At 42.4% G+C, this 22,385-nt stretch overlaps 1 protein-coding gene across 34 annotated transcripts in view; it reads left to right on the forward strand.

Moving 5' to 3' along the window:
* Window positions 1-22,385, forward strand: part of INPP4A (inositol polyphosphate-4-phosphatase type I A) — a 100,216-nt gene that overhangs the window by 1,411 nt on the left and 76,420 nt on the right. The window lies entirely within an intron of this gene.

Genomic DNA, 22,385 nt, shown 5'->3' on the forward strand with positions numbered 1-22,385 from the left:
AAAATGAAGAAATCCTGGCAGCAGTTGAATTAACTGTTTTGATTGAGACTCTATTGTTCATAATTCTGTTCACGACGTATGTAAAGTACTCTTATTATTTTCACAATAGCTGTAGGCTGAGACCATCATGGCTAGCTGGGAATTTGATTCTCTCACCCTAATTCCAAGTATATTTACTTTGAAATAAATCCTGTCAAAACAGATTGTGTTTTCTGATGGCAGTCTTTGTCACCCAAGCCCAAACCTGATACCCTCACCCAACTCCCATGACATGCGCCTCATGGGTCAGAGTTGATGGGAGTTGTAGTCCAACAGCATCTAGGGGACCACAGGTTCCCCATACCTATTGTGGAGCTACTTAGTGCATTATCTTAGAATGCATTATTCCATGCAAATCATGTGTACTTCCTCCTACGTGCACCAGAAAGCTTGGGATTCATGACTGTTTGAGGGTCTGCATTATAAAAATAGAGAGCAATAGAACTCTTTCTTCTTAGGAATGCATAAAAGAAAAAGTATCTGGTCTCTTTCGTTTTGCTGCTAAAGGGCTCCCTTAAGTGTTCCACAAGACTGACACAATGCTTTCAGTTTCCTCCATCCATTTGAGAATTAGAAAGTTTGAAATGTGGGATGCAAAGAAACTTTTCCCAACCCCACCTTAATGTGTACATCTTACGTTTGAATGTTTAGAGCACACATGTCCAACTCCCAAGAGACTGCAATCTACTCCCACTCTAAAAAACTGGTAGCCATCTACCCATTGGATTGACCAAAGATGTTGAGTTTTTTGGGGAGAGAAATACCCAAAGTTGTTGATCACTCAGGGGCACCCATGACCAGCTGGTAGATCATGATTGACCCATTTGACAGCCCTGGTTTAGAGCATTTATATATGGGGAACAATTGAAAATAATGGTTTTCAGATATTCTAGTTTTCAGTTGTTGTTTTTTTAAAAGACATTTTCATGTAAACTCTGGCATGTCTGCAATACAACAACTACTGCATTTTTCAGAGGATTCTGGTGAGTTTTCTAGGGTAACTCTCAGTTTTCACATAACTCTAGCCAGGCCCCTACTGCTGCTCATGTGTGAAATGAGTCTGTGCCCTAGGGCAAAATAAACGCTCTGCTGAGGCAACGTATTGCAATGGAAGATCAGCAGCGATGAGCAAGCTGTCTTTCACAGAAGCTTGCCTGTCATACATTTTCAATTATGGAACCCCTGGTGAGCTTTTGAGGAACCTGGCATTTGCACCTGACATCCTTGAGCAGTGGTCAAGACCTTCCCTTCAGCCCAACACTCGTGAGCAGCACCAGGTGGCTGAATCTAGCTACGCTTTTAATTTCTTATAGTGCCACCAAGCTTGCTGTTCTAGGCATTGTGCAAAATTTGCAAGGGTAAAAAGACTTAGCTGGCAAGTGGTGCTTGGAACTCTACCATCACATTCAGGGTCCATTGACAGAGAAAAGAGGGCCCACCATCAGATGCTTTGCCCAGGGCTGCCCCCAAACCTCCAGCCGGGTTTCTTATGCCTTAGGTTGCCCTGGAACCTGTTTTGCTAGCCGCTTGCAGAGATATGAGCTTGGTAATGCTTCATCATGGTATGATTCAATATTTCCATAATAAACAGATACCCATTAACAGTGCCTCGTTTTCTAATGTCCGAGAACAAGCTGTCGGTAGATTGCTCTATGCGAAAGCCCATATGTGTGAATTTGCCATCACAGTTCTCCTGAGTAGTGCCAGAGAGGCTGACTTCTGTTTGCAGTATTGCCTAATCTCTTTAATCAGTGTTGACTGTAAAATGATGGCAGAGATCCTAGTTTAGCAGTGAAGTTTCAATGAATCACTAGCGACGATAGCTTGCAACTGGTTGGTAACAGAGAGGGACAGAGAAGAGTATATAATCTCTTGCAGGCAAGGAGGGGAGTCTGTTAAATGGCTTCCTGGTTATTTGTGTGTGTGAGAGGGATAATTCTGGTTGAGAAATGGGATGGATGTGTTTTCTAAATGCTTCTGACTGCAAGGCAGTTAAATTTTAATTACTTTGGTGATGGCCACTGTGGGTGGATGGCTGAAGGCAAGACGGCACATATGCAGGATATGACTGCCATCATGTTTTTCTGCAGTTTGGAGGCAGTGCCAATATTTTTTTTCTCCCCCTCACTGGTATCACATCCATTAGCTAAGCCTCATTGCTTTTCCAGTAATCCCTGTGGCTGTTTGTAGACGCTTTATAAACAGCGGCCTGCAATTTTTGACTGGCATTGAAAGCTGAGTATTAAAAAAGTGATTTCCATGTTCATCCCCATCACCACCTCCACCTGCCTTTCCAGCAGAGAGTTAAATGACTTAGACTTACTTCACAAGGCATGCTGGGTGCCCTATCTTTGCACCCCCAAAGGTGGTGCAGCCCCCACCAAGGAAGGAGGAGTGAATGAAGCTGTACATAGGGAACAAATGGAGGGAGCATAGACCTACATCAGGAAAGGGCTGCTGCTGGTCGAATCAACCTTAGCTGATGTTTGAAGTGGGAACCAAAAGCTGCCATGGGGTGGAGCAGGGGAACGGGACCTGTTCTGAATCACAGCAGGCAGGTGCAGAGCTCAGGAGGCCCCAGAGGGCAGCCCCCACCATTTCCTCCCTAGGGGTGGGAGGAGGAGACCAGCAGCACCTGCTATTCACCAATAAGCCACTGTAGAGGTGGCACTGGGGGGCTTCTGAGGAGGTGGCAGATCTAGAGCTGCTGCCCATGTGGATCCTGCTGCCCGAGGCGGTCACCTCACCTTGCCCCATGGGTGGGCCGGCCCCATTTGCAAGTTTGGCCATTCCGAGGTAGAGTGGAGTGGGCAACCTGTGACCAAGCGACCCCAAGCCCTGCTCACAACCTTGGAGCTTGGCAAGGGGTAGGGATCATTGGTGCACAAGTGTTTGGGATGAACCCACCCCAACAACTGTAACGTTGGGTGTAAGGGTTCTTTGCTTGTCATGCTCACCTGAGAGGGGTGATGTAGTTGTTATGGCGAGAGCGAAATGTTGACTCCTGTTTAGCATGGTGATGGAAAAAGGTAGGCCTTCTAGCTTACTCAGTACAGTGGTACCTCAGGTTACAGACTCCGCTAACCTGGAAGTAGTACCTCGGATTAAGAACTTTACCTCAGGGTGAGAACAGAAATCACACGGCACCGGGAGGCCCCATTAGCTAAAGTGGTACCTCAGGTTAAGAACGGTTTCAGGTTAAGAACGGACCTCCGGAACAAATTAAGTTCTTAACCAGAGGTACCACTGTACAGTGTTCACCAATTGCATGTCAGCAGGCCCCCTGGGACTTCTGTTTCCTTGTCTGGCATAGGGATGGTTACTATCAGTCCAGTATTATCCATATTCTGATGCAGAGGAATAGAAGGCGAGCTGTTATTTGTTTGAGGCACATATGTGGCAACCTGCCAACGATTTATTAAAGTCTCATGCTGACACTGTGTTGCAAATTTACTGTCACTGAGAGTTTTTGTCTGTTCAACCAAGCCATGCGCTTCAGCACTAGTGATATTCTGTGCAGAAATGAACCCATGCCTTATATGCCTTTTGTTTTCAAAGTGTGAGTTCAAGTGCTTGTGATAACTGCTGCAGATGTAGTAAGTGACGTGATTTCAAATACTGTAGTCTTGTCTGCTTCTGGATAAACCAAAACTAAAATGTGACCATTTTAAAATGGAAAGTGTGACATGAAGCATGTTTTGAAAGAAAGTCATCCTTTGGTATTTTACTCAATCACTTTAGGATATATGTTCAGAAATTTTATATATATATGCAAAGAAGCTCCTCTGGTTCTCCCTATACTGGAACAGATGAGAAAGAAGCCATGATCTGTCTTGTGGATGCAGACTTTCTCTTGCCTTTCCTGATTTTCCTGGGTTCATTTTGTTTCCAAGTTTAACACCAGAAAGTAAAACTCTGACACAAAACAGCGAAGCAAAATAGAGAAAAGTGCCAGGAGAAAAGCGTCTAGATGATTTTTGTTTTTTTAAAAATAAAAATGGTCTAAACCTACGTAATTGTCATAGTTATATATATATTTTTTAATGAATATTTTATTAGGATTTTTGAATAAAAATGCAAAGATAAAGAAACAGAATAACATATATCATAACATACTTTCTTAACATCTTTAGACTCCCTCACACCTCCCGCTCCCATTTGCATCGTTGTCAATTCTTGCCCGCAATTTGTCATCTTGTTTACACTCTTGTGTCAGGTTCATTTAAATATAATCTGTTAGTTCTCCAATAGGTTTATAATTTTTCCTCAAACTTACTTATCATCTTAATTCCATCTAATTTAGTGGTGCACAATTATTTATGATCTAGCATCCTTTCTTAACATTCAACCAAATTACAATGTTTTTTTAAATAAGTCTTGAATTTCTTCCAATCTTCTTCGACCCTCTCCTCTCCCAGGTCTTGGATTCTGCCAGTCATCTCAGCTAGTTCCATATAGTCCATCAGTTGCATCTGCCATTCTTCCAGCGTGGGTAGATCTTGAGTTTTCCAATTCTTAGCGATGAGTATCCTTGCTGCCGTTGTTGCGTACATGAAAAATGTTCGGTCCTTCTTTAACACCTTCTGACCGACAATGCCCAAAAGGAAGGCCTCTGGTTTCTTAGTGAAGGTATACTTAAATACCTTTTTCAGCTCATTATATATCATTTCCCATAAGGCCTTCACCCTAGGGCAGGTCCACCAGAGGTGAAAGAATGTTCCTTCATTTTCTTTACATTTCCAACATTTATTATCAGACAAATGGTATATCTTGGCAAGTTTAACTGGGGTCATGTACCATCTATATATCATTTTCATTACATTTTCCATAGTTATATTTTTTAATTCTCTCTCATGCCTGGGTCTGTTTTGATTTTTTAACAAAAGAAATATTTTCCTTGCTGAATCCACCGAGTTCCTGCTAGTCCTACATTCTGATTTTTAACAGGCCACTGTTGCCTTTGCCTTTGGGAAGCTCAAAGCATAGTTGTGATGATGATTTTTTTTGCTTGGTATTTGAGCATCAGAATCTGGTACTTGAAGGCAAAAGTCCTCTTGGCCAACCTTCCCTGACCTGATACCCTCCAGAGGCTGCTTGACTACAGACTGTGTCTGATAGGAGTTGGAATTGTATCTCTAGGGCTTCTGTATCCTGTTGTTAGTTTATATTAAGAACACAAGCACAACCACAACCATGATGCTGCAATTCAAGGCTTAAAAACAAAAGAGAGTCATCAGGCCATATCTAGCTTCTGTTAAATCTCCTGAGTTGTTATAGCCCAAACATTTGACGGGCACCATGCTGGGGAAGGGTGCACTTGGCTATCTATATTGTATTATACTTATGCTTGTGAAGCCCCTGACAGCGATTGGCTGAGCTTGTGGGATGGTACGGTATGTTCCTGAACATTCCAGTTACTCGATAAGCAAAGCTGTCAGAATGTTTGCAGTCCATCTTCATGAGGAAATAATAATAAATTTTATTTATACCCTGCCCTCCCCAGCCAAGGCCGGGCTCAGGGCGGCTAACAACCAATAATAAAAACAAGTTGAATGAATACAACTTAAAAACAAGATTAAAATACAACATTAAAACATTAAAATGCAGCCTCATCACAGGAGGAGAAAGGAAAAAAGAAAGAGGAGGAGGGAATCAAATTGACTCCAAGCCAAAGGCCAGGCAAAACAACTCTGTCTTACAGGCCCTGCGGAAAGACATCAAATCCTGCAGGGCCCTGGTCTCATGAGACAGAGTGTTCCACCAGGCCGGAGCCACTGTTGAAAAAGCCCTGGCTCTGGTTGAGGCTAATCTAACTTCCTTAGGACCCGGGACCTCTAGGGTGTTTGCTATTTATGGACCTTAAAGTCCTCCTTAAGGAAAGGGAAAGTTGTCTGACTGGAATTAAAGCTTCAAATGGATCCTCGGAACAAGAGGAGCTTTATGAGGCAGCATGAGGATACAGAACAGTTTCCAGAAGATAGGAAAAGGAAGAGGAAGAAAGCCTGGAGATATGGCTGTTGAAAGAATTATCTTCTACAATACATACTGATGTAAAATCAGTGGCTAATTCTTTGGCTGTAAGCTTCTAGTCAGGATCAATGGCTGCTGATAAACCTGTGCTCCATGAATTTGTTAAATTCTTTTTGAAGTAATCTAAGCTAGTACTTATCATTACATCTTATGGTAGTGAATACAAAATCAACTGGAGAAGTACTTCCGTTAGTTGCTGATGATCAGTTTCATTGAATGCCTTGGAATCAACACGGCTTCTGCAAAGGGAAATCCTGTTTCACAAAGCTTTTAAGTTATGAGTGTCAACACTTCCAAAAAGCTTTTGACAAAGGCCTTCTCTGGTGAATAAATTTAGCAGCCATGGAATAAGAATTTAAGTAATCTAATGGATTAAAAAAATGAAACAACAGAAAGCGTAAATTGTCAGTTCTCCTAATAGAGGGAAGTGGGACCTGTAAGGATCTGCCTTAAGACCAGTGCTATTTTTGTAATACATAAATAATATAGAAAGAAGAGTTGCTGAAAGAAAAACAGACATTATTTATGTATGCTACAACAGCGGCAAGAATTTTAATAGCACAAAACTGGAAGACTGGAGAAGTACCATCAAAAGAAGAATGGCAAGAAAAGTTGATGAACTATGTAGAGTTAGCAAAGTTAATGGACAAACTGCGTGAAAAGGACAATAGTGATTTTGAAAAAGATTGGGAATGCATTACAATATATTTGCAGAAACAACAACAAAAATGGACGTTGGCAGTTTGTATCATATACAAACAGCAGAATGTATCATTTGATCTAATAAACCAGAAATGGAAGCTGAGGGAAGTCAACAGGGAGTGGGGGGGATTGGAAAATGAATGTTTTGTAATGATATTGGATATTTGTTACAAGAAAAGAAAATCAATAAAAATTATAGAATAAAGGTTGAGCAGTAAGGTTTCGGGTTAAGTTAAGGGACACGGGTGGCGCTGTTGGTTAAACCACAGAGCCTAGGACTTGCCGATCAGAAGGTCAGCGGCTTGAATCCCCGCAACGGGGTGAGCTCCTGTTGCTCGGTCCCTGCTCCTGCCAACCTAGCAGTTCAAAAGCACGTCAAACGGCAAGTAGATAAATAGGTACTGCTCCGGCGGGAAGGTTTCCGTGCGCTGCTCTGGTTCGCCAGAGCGGCTTAGTCATGCTGGCCACATGACCCGGAAGCTGTACGTTGGCTCCCTCAGCCAATAAAGCGAGATGAGAGCCGCGACCCCAGAGTCGGTCACAACTGGACCTAATGGTCAGGGGTCTCTTTACCTTTACCTTTACCTAGTAAGATTTCAGAATGCTTAAAATTAAACCCAAATGGACTGCAAGGAGCTCCAAAGTAACACATCCAAGATGTTTAACTGGGCGGCATTTGACATCATTGCAGCTTGTGTCTGGGAGCTGTTAAGTAAAAATAAAATGACAAGATCCCCTACCATCCAATAAAAGCTTTTGGAGTTAAAACTGAGAGCGACTTATCAGATATTGGATCTTGGGGTTGTGGTGGACAGCTCACTGAAAACTTTGATGCAATATGAGGAGGTGTGTGGAAAAGGTAAATTTTGTGCTAGGGATGTTTGGTATGCAAATAGCTGAAGGAGCGCATCTCCATAGAAGTCTGCCCATGTCTTGAAATCTTTATAGGAGGTTTTCTCCATGCTACACAGGTAGGTAAAGCTCATTCTTTGATGACATGAGGTAGAGCCTTCTTTGTGGTAGCACCTCACTCTGTTGTTTTCAGTTGCCTTTTATTTATTTTGGATGGTGCATTCTTTGGTTTATTGCTTGTTGTATGATGTGGCTGGTTTGTTTTATTTTTCTATACCGTGACCTAGTATTGGTTTAGAATGAAGGATGAGTCATTAATATTTTAAATTAATTAATAAGTATTAGGAAAGAAAATGACCAGGATCACAAAGCCTTTTTGTAAATTGGTGGTGTGGTGACATTGGTAGCCATATGTACGGTTTTGGTTTCTACACCTCAAAAAAAATATTGGCGTAAGTGAAACAAAAAATAAACTCAACTAAAAATGATAAATAGGAGCATATTTCTTTCCCATGTTACAGAATTCAGGTATTTTGGAAAATATTTGTCCAACCATTGTTGTCCTATACTAATTTTAATGTGTCCATGGATCCTCTTGTTTGTTAACTTAGTTGTAACTTAGCCTTAGCCCCCAGAAAGAAACACAAGGTAATATTAAATGTGCTGAGTGGTTGCTAGACTGCCTTATATGCTCATCACTGGAAACACAAGGAGATAACTACAAAACAGGTATGACTGGGGTAATTGTGGGAGACTCTTGTTAGTCAAACTGATGGCATTTGGAAAATCTTCAAATGCATTCGAATGTGATATTCTGCTTATTGTAAATGTTCTTTATATTACATAAAGCTTTTATAGGTAGCTTTAGCTTTTTTATGTTTTGATTCTGCTATCAAATGAAATGTAAAAACAACAATGAATTAATTAAAATAGATCAAGGAGTTAGAATAGCCTCCCTACATTAAAAGGCCACAGCATTTTGGACTCCCCAGCAAAAAATAAAAATAAATTGTTAAGGGAGAACATGAAATTGTTACCGGAAAAATCTGAGGGCTCCCTTGGACAAAAAGTAAAGACACCAACCAGAGTAAATTGAAGCAAATCAGCAGCCTGTAGGCTTGGTCTTTATTGAAGAAAGACTGTCACGATAGGGTGTTCCCCTCACTTGCAGGTGAGAGGAAAGACCCAGAAAGATGGTGTGCAAGACCTTATAAAAACTTTTGAAATTCCCACCCTGTAGGTCAAGCTCACCCCCAGACACATCAGAAAGGAGGGGTTGAGGGAGGAATTGTGGTGGTAACCTGAGTGTCCTGTCACCTGGCTGATTCCCTTCTCTCCCCCTCCCCACTTCCAGGAGACAAAGGGGAGTTGGCAGTTTCCTGCCCCCAGAGGGAAGATCTGATCATTGTCCTTTGTTTCAGTCCATGCTGAATCCACTCCCATATGCAAGTTCTTAGTGATCTTGATTGTCTTCTGTCTAGGACCATCAGGGTTGGCATAGCAACTGGGCAGGGCTCCTGTGGATGTGCTGGGATGGTGAAGGGATTATGGCTGGCCCGGATCAAACCTTCCCCATTTTGTAGTCCTTCCTTCATGGAGTAAAATAAAAGTGGAACAGTGCAAATCCAATGTATGGTTGATTTTCTATGAATTTATAACAGAAGTGTAGTGTATGTAGTGTGTGTGAAGTTTGTACAAACTGAATGATGGGGGGGGGGGGTTCCCTGCTACAAAATAAGATCATATAAACTGAGCGGTGGGAATAAGGAGAATCCACCCACTCATCAGACTAGGGTGATCCCACTGAATTTGATTGACAGAAGAGGCAAAAGGAAAGTATTTATACACAACATAGAATCAATCTATAGAATTGACTGCCAGACGTTGTGGTGACAGGCACTGGCTTCAGTGATTTTAAATAGGGGTTTAGACACATTCATGGAAAAGAATAGATCTTAGCCACAGGGTGGGGGGAGCGAAATCCTGCATGGATGGCTTGTTGCCTTTATTTATTTTATCCAGAGCATTTACTCCCTGCTCTTCAACCAGAAAGGCTTTCAGAGCCACTTACAAACTAATGCAACAACACAGTCCCTGCCTCAGGCTTGTGATCTTAAAAAGATATGGCACAAAAGGAAAAGGGGATGGAGAGGAAAGATGAAAGCAAGCAAACTTAGACACCAAATTCTAGGTATTGCTAAGTTCTTACTGTGCAAAACTTGGGTGGGTGTGCAGCTTGAGGTCTTTCTGCGAGCTTGCTTACCACAGCTAGAGTTGTTGTTTACCATCCTGGCAACTTTCAGTTTGCAGGACAGAAAACCAGTTCAATAAATGGGATGCTGGACAGGATGAGCTGTTGTTCTTTTGCAGCAGGGCTCTTCTTGTGTCCTTAATCCTGTGCAGAAGTGGAAGTAAGGAGAGAAATTGGTATAGCTGTTAAATAAACCAAAGCAAGGAGGTTGAGGGGGAGGTTATGATAGGATGCCCCTCACTTATATCTTTAATGCTAACTTCAAAGCAGACTTCTTAGTTGGCCGTTCCATGGTATGAGCTTCACACTTGCTAAATGCACCCACTTAGCTGTCAAATTTATACATCTTTGTGACTCTTCTTCCCCCCACCTCCTCCTTCTAGGAAAATGAACTAATATAAATACTTGAAGAATGTGACCAATTACTGACTCATCTAGTGAAATGGGACTAAAAGCAAAACTTGTCTTAATCATTCATTTCTTGGAACCGTTCACTTCCATGCAATCAAAAGTGATGGCTTCTGCTGGGGGGAAAATTCCAGAGGATAGTTTACCTTTGCTTTTTAAAGAGTGCTTACTGCCAGAGGCTTTTTGTATGTGAGTGACAGTGTACTACTTGATGCTTCTCAATTCACATGGACACTGTCAATCTCCTGTACGATCCCTACTCATTTAAATAGACTAAAATAATCCATAGAAGAAGCACAGCAACGGGCATCAAAGCAGCTGCCGTAATGTCAAACCTGGTTCACTTTATATCTCCTGGATGAGGTGCTTTTCTCTTTCACTGCTTATGTAGGACCGGCTCTACCATTTGGCAATGTGCGGCAGCTGCCTCAGGTGGCAGGAGCAGGGAAAGGGGCTGATGTGCTTGAGGACAGAGCTGTGAGTTTCCTGTGTCCTGTCTTGCATGCCTACACTGTGGTGCTGAAGTCTAAACCACTGAGCCTCCTGGGCTTGCCGATCAGAAAGTTGGCGGTTCGAATCCACTCGACGGTGGTGAGCTCCTGTTGCTCCGTCCTAGCTTCTGTCGACCTAGCAGTTTGAAAGCACACCAGTGAAAGTAGATAAATAGGTACCGCTGTGGCAGGAAGGTAAACAGCGTTTCAGTGCACTCTGGCACTCGTCCCAGTATCCTGTTGCACCAGAAGCAGTTTAGTTATGCTGGCCACATGACCCGGAAAGCTGTCTGGACAAATGCCTTCTCCCTCGGCCTGAAAGCGAGATGAGCGCCGCACCCCATAGTCACCTTTGATTGGACATAATCATCCAGGGGTCCTATACTCTTTACTTTTTACCTTTACACTAGCCTGCTGTCACCGAGTCTGTCAGGTTGTGTTTTGTATTAATATGGGGACCTTTGAACCAAAAATCAGCATATAACTCAACCTTAGCTTATTGTTGTTGCTGTGCCTTGAGCTGGAGCAAAAGCCAAGATTATTCATATTTACCTGAACATATGACTGGAAGGTAGATTTCGCAGTGTGTGCATATACGTCACAGCTCCCACCCAGCCACTCATTTGCTTAGTTTCCTTCTTAGATTGTATTGTAGATTATTCCAGCCAAAGCTATTTGTAGCTTGTGGAAAATGTAAGCTGTTCTCATTAGTCTTCATGCACCTACTTCTGATGTGGTAAGTTGGAACTTGTTTTTGTCTGGATGCAGGTTATAAATAGAACAAAAAGCTCATTTTCAGAATCTTTACTGACATTAGGGCAGCCGAGAACTGCAAAATGCTTTGAAGATTGGCTGGCAGATTTCAGATCAAGAAATTTAGGAAGCATTTGGGAATGCAGGCCTTTTTTGGATTGAAGCTTTCTGACGGCAGGTTGTTTTTCTTTTTTTAACGATCTGCTTTAAAGCCTCCGCTTTGTATGTCATAACTACTACAGGTTTCCAAGATACAGAATAATGATAATTTTTAAAACGTAGGCTGGAGTGTAAATAAGTGATGGAAAAAATCTGTTCTGTTTCAGCTGTATTATATAATGAAATTGACCTAGGTCAGCAGCCTCCACAGGAGCTCTGCGTCTTGACTTCCCCAGTTGCTGCCAATTGCATATGTCTCTATGACTGTTTTGCTAGAGGAAGCCCCCACTCCAACCTTCTGCTTCCCCAAAAACAGCTACATTGGTTGCCAGAGTCCTGTGTAAGTGACCCTCTGCCATTACAATGTTTCTGAGAATTCTCTTGCTATAGGAACTCGGCTGAAGCTAAAGTGGGGCTCATATGCCAGGTTTATTGCAGGAGGTTGATTCATGTATGCAATGGAGCTGGTGGAAATACACCATATGCCATGGTTCAGGACAGTTTGCAATTTTAGGACCATAAAACCAAATGCAAATTAACAAGAAAACAGAAACCAAGGGGGATGCAGAGCATAAAAGAAGGGGTTCACCTACTTATTAAACCTGTCAAGTCAGAATCATCATCATCATGTGTAGGTGTTGGAAGGCCAAGGGAGAGGGATTCTCATGGGCTTCCTTAAGTGCAAGGAGCGCCGCCATTTTAGCATTGCCACAGAGAAGACCCTCTGTGTCCCAGGTAGTTGCACTATTGCAGCATGGAAAATAAGTTCTGAAGCAGATCTTGGGGAATAGGAAGGAACAGGTGGGCTGCTATAGGAACGCACACACAGAGAGAGAATCCCTTAGGTATAATAGACCCAAGCCATTTATGAAATTAAAAATTGATCACCAGGATTTTGGAAATGAATCAGCAGCCACTGCTGCTTTTGTAGAATGGGTGTGCTATGCTCCCATAAAAGAGCACCTACTGCTATCAGTCTCCTTGCTGTGTTATGGACCAACTCACATTCCTAGAGACTCTTTGAAGTGAGTCGTATGTAGAGTGAATTGCGGTAATACAGGTGTGGGTGTGGCTGAGGCATGTAAAACACCATGGACAGGCCAGAGGCCCCACCTTCAGGTGTGTGCGTGTATGTTTTGCAACCAAGCACCACCAGGAAGGGCAAAGCACAAAGAGAAAATTGAGCAAGAAGGTGGTGGTTGGGTATAATGCTGCCCTATTGGTATTGACTTATGACAGGGCCTTCTTGATGGCAGCTCCCTGTTTGTAATATGCCCTCCCTCACGAATGGCTTTAAGGAGAATTCTGAAGACATTTCTGTTTGCTCAGGCATTTGGTAGCTGAGAGATACTGTGAGGGTATGTAATGTTTTTAAATGTTTTTAGATGTTCCCCCCAAAATTCTACATTCTTAAGCTGGGGGGAAATATGCCTATTTTGGTAGTGGTTAAATGAGCAAAATGTGTGTCAGACCAAATGGACATGGATGGGAGGAGGCAAAAGATGGCACAAGGAAACAGCTGTTTGTCCAATGTTCTGCAAATGTGATGTCATCCTGTTTATGTTTTGGACCCTGGCTAAGCTTGGCAAGGTAAAGTTTTGTCTTGCAAATATTGTGGAAATGTGATTTCTAGAGTGATGGCATTTGCATTGGTTCCATATGTTTTCAGTATATGTTGCTTTAGTCTACAATGAATAAAAATAGAAAACCGTTGAGGTTGGTATTAAGAATAATTATCAGATTGCTTCTTTTCATTTTAGCACATCTTTTCCCCCTCTTTTTTTCAGTCTCCTCTATTTCTGTGTATAATATTACACTGTTAATGGATAGTTGCCATTAACACAGAGAGCAGAATGTGTAATTTGTCCTCTCTCTTACTGCAAGATTGTATTTCTCTGGCATAATAATAAATATGCATTTGCTGACTTTAGCATATTACAGTTTCTTATTTTATCCTTTTCGGTTTGCGAGATCCGTCATTTGGTTTGTTACAGAATTGATTTCAGGTAGCAAATCGTCATTTTAATTTCTGCACAGTTAATTTTCTGGAATATTGAATTTCTTGCCTCTACTTGTAGCAATTATTCTGTATTGTGCATTTTATGAATATATTTTCAGGTAGATAATTTTATTTACAGATGTTCAAGGGCAAGTGCTTCTTTCTTTTAAGCATCTGCAAGTGACAAGAGTTGGCTGGGTATGGTTGTTTGAACCTATACAGCAGTATAAAAACGCTGGTTGTGAAATTACTAGTATGTTTTTCTCCCAGGTTCCATACAAGGATATAGTTTATGGCTCCGAGCTACCTTTGTTAGCCCCTTAACAACAGATTGTGGTCCTTGATGGATATAGGCATCATCATTCAAAGATGTACACAGTGGTCCCACTGGATGCTGGTAAACATCTGGATGGATGTATTAACTACAAACAGATGTGTGTGTTCATGCAAGCAGAAATCTCTTGCTGGATCAGGGAGTTAATGTCTGAAAGTCTGACAATTTTGTATTGCCATCAGTTCCCTCAGCAAAGCTTCTCTTCAGTTTTTAACATCTGTTCCAATCTTGAGATGAATTGGTCACATCTATGCCATATGTTTAAAACACACTTGTACCACTTTAAACAGTGGTTCTTCCCTCAAAGAATTCTGGGAACTGTAGTTTGTTAAGGGTGCTGACCTTAGAGAGAGCTACAGTTCCCGGCACCCTTAACAACCTACAGTTCCCAGGGTTCTCCATGGTTGTTTAAAAATGGTATAAGAGTGCATTAAATGTGTGGTGTGGACCAGAGCCAGATTATATGAAAGCTGAACAAAAATGACAATTAAGATGGTTGCCTGTGTGTCTGAGGTGAACTTGGTTTGCAGGCAGGAGGGTCGAGGCCTCTTCCCTGAAACCATTCCCATTTACAAGTGTCTGGAACAGACTTTGCTCCCAATCTGGTGAGACTATGAGAGGGAAACTTCAGTTTCTCCTGTATAAAATGAGTGACTGACATTCACTCTACTGGAAAACGGGAAACAAGAGAGGTGATGTCTGACACTGGAGGATCCAAAAAGCAAACACTTTTTAAGAACAAGCATTTTTTGCTTGTCCTTGTCCCTCAATCTAGTCAGGCCTCAGGCCTCTACCTCCAGGCCGTTTTCTGATGAGGAATCCTGTGGCTGAGATATGACAAGCAACATCACTAACATTGTTTGCCTGTTGACATCTAAAAACTATATTGGGCAAATGGTTCAGAACCAAGCATTGGTTGGTGTTCAGGTGGCTGCCTGGAATTGGCTTTCTGCCTTGCTTCCACTTGGTAGGCCAGGTTAAAAGAAGCCAAGAATAAACTATAAAAACTTTCCAGTGGTTACTTTTCCCAAAATAACTGATGCGGTGTAGGTTAGTGACCATGTGGGTGTCAAGGAAGAAAAGATAAACAAGTCAAAGAATACGTCATTGACTCGTTCTGTCGCTAGCTAGTATTGCCACCTCTTTTTAATAGAAATTACATTTGCCAATGTATTTTCTGCCATAATGCAAAGTAAAGTTAAAACTGCTGCTAATATAGCATTAAAACTGACCTGAAGTAAAAATTAAGTTTCCAGCAAGCCAGGGGCATTGATGGAGTAGCCTGACGATTGATGTTTAGCATCAGGTCCTGAATCTCCTATAGATTCCACCTTTTTTAAAACACGAAGGCTCTTCTGTCTTCTGATTTACTTGGCTTTTGGGGCAGTTGCATGCACTGCTAAGTGGAGTGCTGGTCATTCCCAAACCACCTGTATCTCCATAGTTAGGTCCAGCAGGACATAGCTGAATTCCTATAGCTGAGTTCTCCAGCGCATGGTTGGAGAAGCAGCAACTCTAATTTTGTGCTTTGCCAAGTCCTTGTAGCAGCCATGTTGTGTTATGCCATGTCCCAGTGGCACACATGTTGTGACTTGCATCCCTTCACTCTCTCGGGTGGAATCTAGACCCATATAAAAAATATTGAATTTACCATAGCTCGCCATCGCCATCTAGTGCCACATTTGTATGATGCACTGTACAACACACTTAAAATGTTTTATTTGCAGATGTATAGCTAAGTCCTAAGACTTCAAAATGTGCCCACTGGTGAAAAACAGCGGGCAACTCCTGCTATACATATGTTTGTTTGGAAGTGAGCGTTCGGAGGGTTACAAACATAGGCTTATATCTTTCATTTACCCATAACTTGTCAGATAGTGCAAATAAATTACCATACTTTTCCGTGTATAAGACTAGGTTTTTTTACTCTAATGTTAAAAAACGGGGGTCGTCTTATACATGGATAGTGCATGGAGGGGGGACTTTCTTAAATTTGAGTCTCCCCAAATAGTCTTATACACAAGGGCATTTTATATATGGAAAAATACGGTACTTCTGGTGGAGTATCCTATCTGTATTTAGTAGGAAATAACTGTGTATCCCTTGCTACATGTAACCGATGGAAAATGTTGCATCGCCAAGAAGGGATAATGTACTTCCCAGTTTGAAAACAACACAGCTCTTCTGTTGCTTTGGTTTCAGTGGCTGGTAGAATACTTCTTGGCAAAACTGCCCCTTTCATTCATACTTAGGTCTTCAGCAAGGGAGACTGTGCTGCTGGATAAGGAGAAGATTTTGCACAAGCGGCGTCCTAGTGCTGTCCACACATGAATTGTTCAAGGTGTTGTCTTGCTTGACACTTAAAAACGAAACGAAGCCAGCTATGGGGATTGTCATGATGGCCAGGTTTTGCGGAATAGCAAACTCCCTTAATCTGTCTACTTCTGAGCGTTAGAGAGAGGTGCATCATGCAGCCTTTGAATTAAGAAATACATATTTTTAAAGAGTCGATCAGTGACGGGGTATTTTTATGAGATGAGGGGAAGCTTGGTGGCGTTTGTCATAACGCTTTCGCCATGTGTGTGTGAGAGAGAGCAAGAGAGAGGGAGATTCTTGGATTGGAGCAGCACACTGTGGGAGTACTCGGTGTTTAATGAAGAAATAAAATAATAATGGCTTATATCCGGAGAACTCTGTTCTACGTGCGCAACTGGAATTCCCCTTTCCCCACGGTTTCCACTACAGCTCTTCTTTCCTTCCCTCCAAAGCCACTCCTGACAGGTTACCATGGGCTGCTCCATGGCTGAAGTGATGTGCTAGGCTGGGATAGGAAGTGACCTCTCCCTTGGGTACAGCTCCTTCTGCTCGTGCAAGGGACATGGGGTCCAAGACAATATCCCTCTCATTTTATACAGCATTTCAAAAAAAAATGCAAGAGCTTAGAACCTAGGAAGCTGCCTTAATACTGGGTCACACCATCAGTTTATCATCAGACTCAGTATTATCTACCCTGACTCCAAAGTTCCAGGTAGGGGACATTCCCAGCCCTACACAGAGATGTTGGGGGTGGAAAACAGAAGCCTCTGCATGCAAAGCAGATATTCTGTAGGCTCACCATTGAAAGAATAACTGAAGAAGAGGAGTATATTTCAAAGGGGTAGAGGATAAAGGGACCATGGAGGAAAAAGTCTTCGGGGGGGGGGGGGAGCAAGGTCTTCAGTTGCTAATTATTATTATTAATAATAATAATTTTAATTTTTTATTATTAAAATAATTCAACATTAATACATACATGTTACGAATATACAAACATACATTTCACACAGTCCTTAAAAATATTCATACATACCCACACTCAGTCCCGCAAATACTTCATTTTCCCACCCCCACCCCTCACCCCACCCTTGTGATGAACTTCCAATCTACTCAGTTGCAATTTCTTTCCACTTCTATTACTTTCTTTCACACACTTTTAAACCCATTTTCTGCTTCTTTTTCTGTTACACAATGTGATGTGTAATGTGCTTCAGTTGCTAATTAAATCTATAAAGATGAGGATGCTCATATGCTGAGAGGCAGGCCACGCCATAGGAATGGGGTGGAAAGTGTGAAAGGATGGAGCCAGAAGGGAGAGAAAATCTTCCTTTAATCACTTGTAGTCCATTTGCATTTTGCCCATAAAACGCCCTTCCTGTGAGTGAGGAGTAATGCTTCAGTATCTTTGCCATGTGCATCAGTCCAAATGCGTGCACCATTTCCAGGCTATGCAGCGCTGGCAATGCCAAATATATTACATTAATATGTGAAACTCCTTTCGAAAGTGTAACCATTTTTTCCCCACCCCCATGCAGTCGGGGTTTCTTACCCTCTTTTGTGCATCACTGTGAGGCTGCCTTTTCTAATTTCCTTCCTCTTTATAACTGTTACTCACTATCTTTTCCGCTAAATCTCCACCTCTTCTGTCCCCTGGTGACAATTACTTGTCAGCTCTTATTCCCGTATCATGCAACGTGGTGCCCCAAAGTGATCTGCAGAGCCGACCCAAGTCATTTTGCTGCCTGAAGCTAAGGGTAGGATGGCAACCTCCCTTGCCCCATTCCATATACATATATTGACTGGGCTTATGGTTATATCTTTCTTCAACACTGATAATAGGATATCGTTCACTGGTGCACCTGAGGGGCAGCAGGGTAGCTTCGGAGGCAAGCGCAATGTAAGTTGTGTGGACCCACACAGCAATATCCTTCAGCTGATGATCATGGCTGGTCCTCAAGAGGAACGGCCACAGGACTGACATGACCCGTCGTTATCTACTGCCTGAGACAGTTGCCTAATTTTGCCCTATGGTTGTGTTGTCCTTGGTGGTCTGTAGGGATTGTGAGGTAGTGTGGAAATGAAGTTTTGTAATAAAAAAGTATAAAATAAAAAAGTGACGCGGGTGGCGCTGTGGGTTAAACCACAGAGCCTAGGACTTGCCGATCAGAAGGTCGGCGATTCAAATCCCTGCAACAGGGTGAGCTCCTGTTGCTCGGTCCCTGCTCCTGCCAACCTAGCAGTTCGAAAGCACGTCAAAGTGCAAGTAGATAAATAGGTACCGCTCTGGCCGGAAGGTAACCAGACGTGGCTTAGTCATGCTGGCCACATGACCCAGAAACTGTACGCCAGCTCCCTTGGCCAATAAAGCGAGATGAGCGCCGCCACCCCTGAGTCAGTCATGACTGGACCTAATGGTCAGGGGTCCCTTTACCTTTACCTTTAATAAAAAAGTAAGGGTGTGGTGTTTAGGCCATTGCTTCTAGAAAGGTTGCTCCAGAATGCCCTAGAACCATGTGGTCATATCTCCAAAGTTCAGGTGCGCCTTTATGAGCAGATGCTCTGTTGGTTTTAAACTAGGTTAGTGATCAAGTCGTTCTGAATTTCCTTTTGGTTTCAAGAATGCATTAGTTTCCTTTTTAATCTTAACCACAACTGCTTCTTGATGTATTTTTTCCACCAGTGTGCCTTCTCCTTGGGGCACCTTCCTTCGAACTTCCTGAAAATCAAACTGGTTTCTAAAAACTGCCTTCTAAAAGAAGAACGTTTGTGTGGTTGGTAGTATAAAGGTGGCATTTAGATACACGTCTCCTATATTTTCCCCTATGTGGTTTCCAAATGAAATTATGTATAGTCTGTTATGGGTGGAAACTAGCAGGTTAGTTTCCTGCTGGGCTGGGAACAAAAAATAGTGGTCTTGAGTCCGTGGCTGGGGGGAAAAACCTTATATTGAAAGGCTTGACCTTTCTGAATTACCCATTGCACATGGGGTGTGAGGCGTGTGTGTTGAGGAGTTTTATGTTGCAAAGGGCTGTTGTAGGCATAAAGTGCACTTCTGGATGCTAACTGCACAGCCACTCAGTGTATCCTTCTTTCCATGGGATCCCTGTCAGTGACGGCCACAAGAAAGAATGAAAAGAGCAGGTTTTGTCTCCCAAGTGCAGTGCTTTACTCTTCTCTGTCTTGGAGTGAATGACAGCCCTTCATTCACACAGGAGGAACCACAATGGCTGGCTAAGGAGTATCATTGAAACATTTTTTCAGAGAGATCCTGCTGTTGATAACTGGGTGAATGCCTTCCTCCCTAGCCTAATAATAATAATAATAATAATAATAATAATAATAATAATAACTTTTATTTATACCCCGCCCTCCCTGGCCAGAGCCCGGCTCAGGACGGCTAACACCAGTAAAATTACAGTAAAAACATAATAGGAGTATTATGAGTATGGCAACGGAGAAGAGAATATGTATAGATCACATGGAGCAAAACTTTCTGCCCCATGCAAAAACTTTGCTACAGGTTTTTTTTTGGCCAGCTGTTCCATATCTTACCAGCTGCTTTATCTTACCATCCATCAGGGTGCTGGCTCTGCCTGTCATTGGCTCTGGCTCCAGTGACTGCTGGTCTCCCTGTTTTCTGCCCCACCGGTTCCAATGGGCACCAGCCTCCACTGTGATTTTCTTTCGAAATTGTGTAAGGAGATGGGTGGATGGTATCACTCAGGGCTAGGTGTCCAGGGGTCAGCTTGGTTAGGCTCCTGATGTCAAGAGCTCCCTTGATCTACTCTTGCTCTTCTGCAGTGACACCTGCTTGCTTGCTTACCTGCCCTTTTACAGCAGTAGCCCCCCTGTTTTCTGGCCAGTTCTCCTTCTGGTAGGTGGACAAATGGTAGCAGCAGTGAGGAGCAGCTTTAGTTGACAACAGTGGCAATGAGGAGAAAGAGATCTCCCCTGGGAGACTAGACTTTACACTGTGTGTGTGTGTTTTGTCCAAGATTCTTCCCCTCATAAAGCACCACAAAGCATCCTGGAGCCAGTAGCAGTCTTGCTTTATACTGCAGGTGGTTGTGTGTGTGTGTGTGATTCCTCTACTCTTCCCACATGAAGTTCCTGCACGTAGACACTTGCCCATAGCCTAATTCATCTGTGGTGCTACGTGCTACTTGCAGGGAGTCTTTTGGTTTTTACATGGAAAGCATTCAAAATATGTGATCCCCACCTGCAAAATGAAATGGATGCAATCCATTCTGCCACTGGAGCACTTTCCAATCTCATTCTGTGGTGTGTCTAGATCCGGCCTAATGCACCTGTCCAATGATAATGGCAAGAAACTTGGGAGACGTTTGTTGACATACTGAAAGTGGATTTCTGTGGAAGCAGTCCTGCTCTAAGCGACAGTGCTTTTATTAAGGTTGGGTAACCCAGTAATTGCCCAGCCAATGTAACCTAGTTTTAAAGCTATTCCTACACACACTGTGTTACAAGGCTTTTGAAGACACAAGTGAAATGGAGGGCCATCTAGAAATGATAAATGTTATACAAATATGTGGTTTGTGTGTTTCCTGAATGTTGCATGGAATCCTGCTCAGCCTTTAGAACCAGAGAAGGAAGAGTAAAGGACAGGTTATAATCAGGAGATGAATTCATCTTCATTTTGAAGAAAGTGGTAAGAATTTAGGGAAGGAGAAGAGGAGGTTTATATATATATATATATATATATATATATCTATATATCCTGGAATATAGTGAACTAAGGGAGGTATAACATACCTTTTGTTGAGGGTTGCATTTTTCCTTTTGAAACACTACAATTTAGGGCATTTGGTGAAACTGGCTGGCCAAGGATTTGGGGTCAACAGCAAAAATAAAGCAACCATGAAATGAATTGTTAACTTACGGAATTAATTACAACATGGTGCTCTAGTGCAGTGATGCTTGCTTAGGTGGCTTACATAAAATTTAGTGAAGTCATGAAGAACAGACCTGCCCATCAGCTGCTAGCTATGAATGCTAGAGAAAACAACCTCCATGTTTAATGTCAGCAGCATGTCCTGGGTATTCTTGGAAACAGGAGCTATGGTGGTTTGTTTTGTCAAAACTTTCTATCCCTCTTTGCCACACTAAGCCAGTTGTCTCTGTCCTGCCCTGATTATGAGTTTCCCAAGGATATCTGAACTAGATGGAATTTGGGCATGGTCTCCTAAATGTAGTTTCTGTTACAGGAAGTTCCCACAGCTTTTTAAAAACTGGTTTTAAATAATTCAGCCAAGGGTTTTTTATATATTTCCAGCATGACTATTCCCGCATTGATTTTGTGTTGGAAATTTGTTCTATGGTTTAATCTCAACGCTGCACAGTTAAACCTGGTGGTATCGCCTCTGTGTCAAAAATCTGCATCCTTATGCATAGTTGCATTTACTGAAGGCTGAATGAAATCATAGGATTTAAACCCAGGGAACCAACCCATATGGTATCTGATAATGCCATTGCGTGGAACTGGGTTTCGCTTGTCAGCTTTTCTTCTTCTGACCTGGCCTAGTTTGTGTGGCAGTGTGGTTTTTGTGCGTGTATAATCTCCCAAATGATCTGAAGTCAATTTTGACTGTCAAACTTTATTAATATTCTTAATCGTGGTCTTTTTTGTTTTGTTTTTTTGCCTGACATCATTTTCCCTTTTAAGCAAGATATAAAGCACTCCTGGGTTCTTCAAAATGGGGACATGCACAGAGTCCTGTTGAGGTAATTGGGACTGACATACAGATAGATGTTTCTATGGGTGGAATTCTCAGCTGTAACTAGCTGTGTGTGTGTGTGTGTGTGTGTGTGTGTGTGTGTGTGTGTGTGTGTAGGGAAATTCTGACCCAAACATAATTACAGTGGTACCTCAGGTTAAGTACTTAATTCGTTCCGGAGGTCCGTACTTAACCTGAAACTGTTCTTAACCTGAAGCACCACTTTAGTCTATGGGGCCTCTTGCTGCTGCTGCGCCGCTGTTCTCATCTGTTCTCATCCTGAAGCAAAGTTCTTAACTTGAAGCACTATTTCTGGGTT

Source organism: Podarcis gaigeae (assembly GCF_964106915.1).
Source record: "Podarcis gaigeae genome assembly, chromosome: 4".
Lineage (NCBI taxonomy): Eukaryota > Metazoa > Chordata > Lepidosauria > Squamata > Lacertidae > Podarcis > Podarcis gaigeae.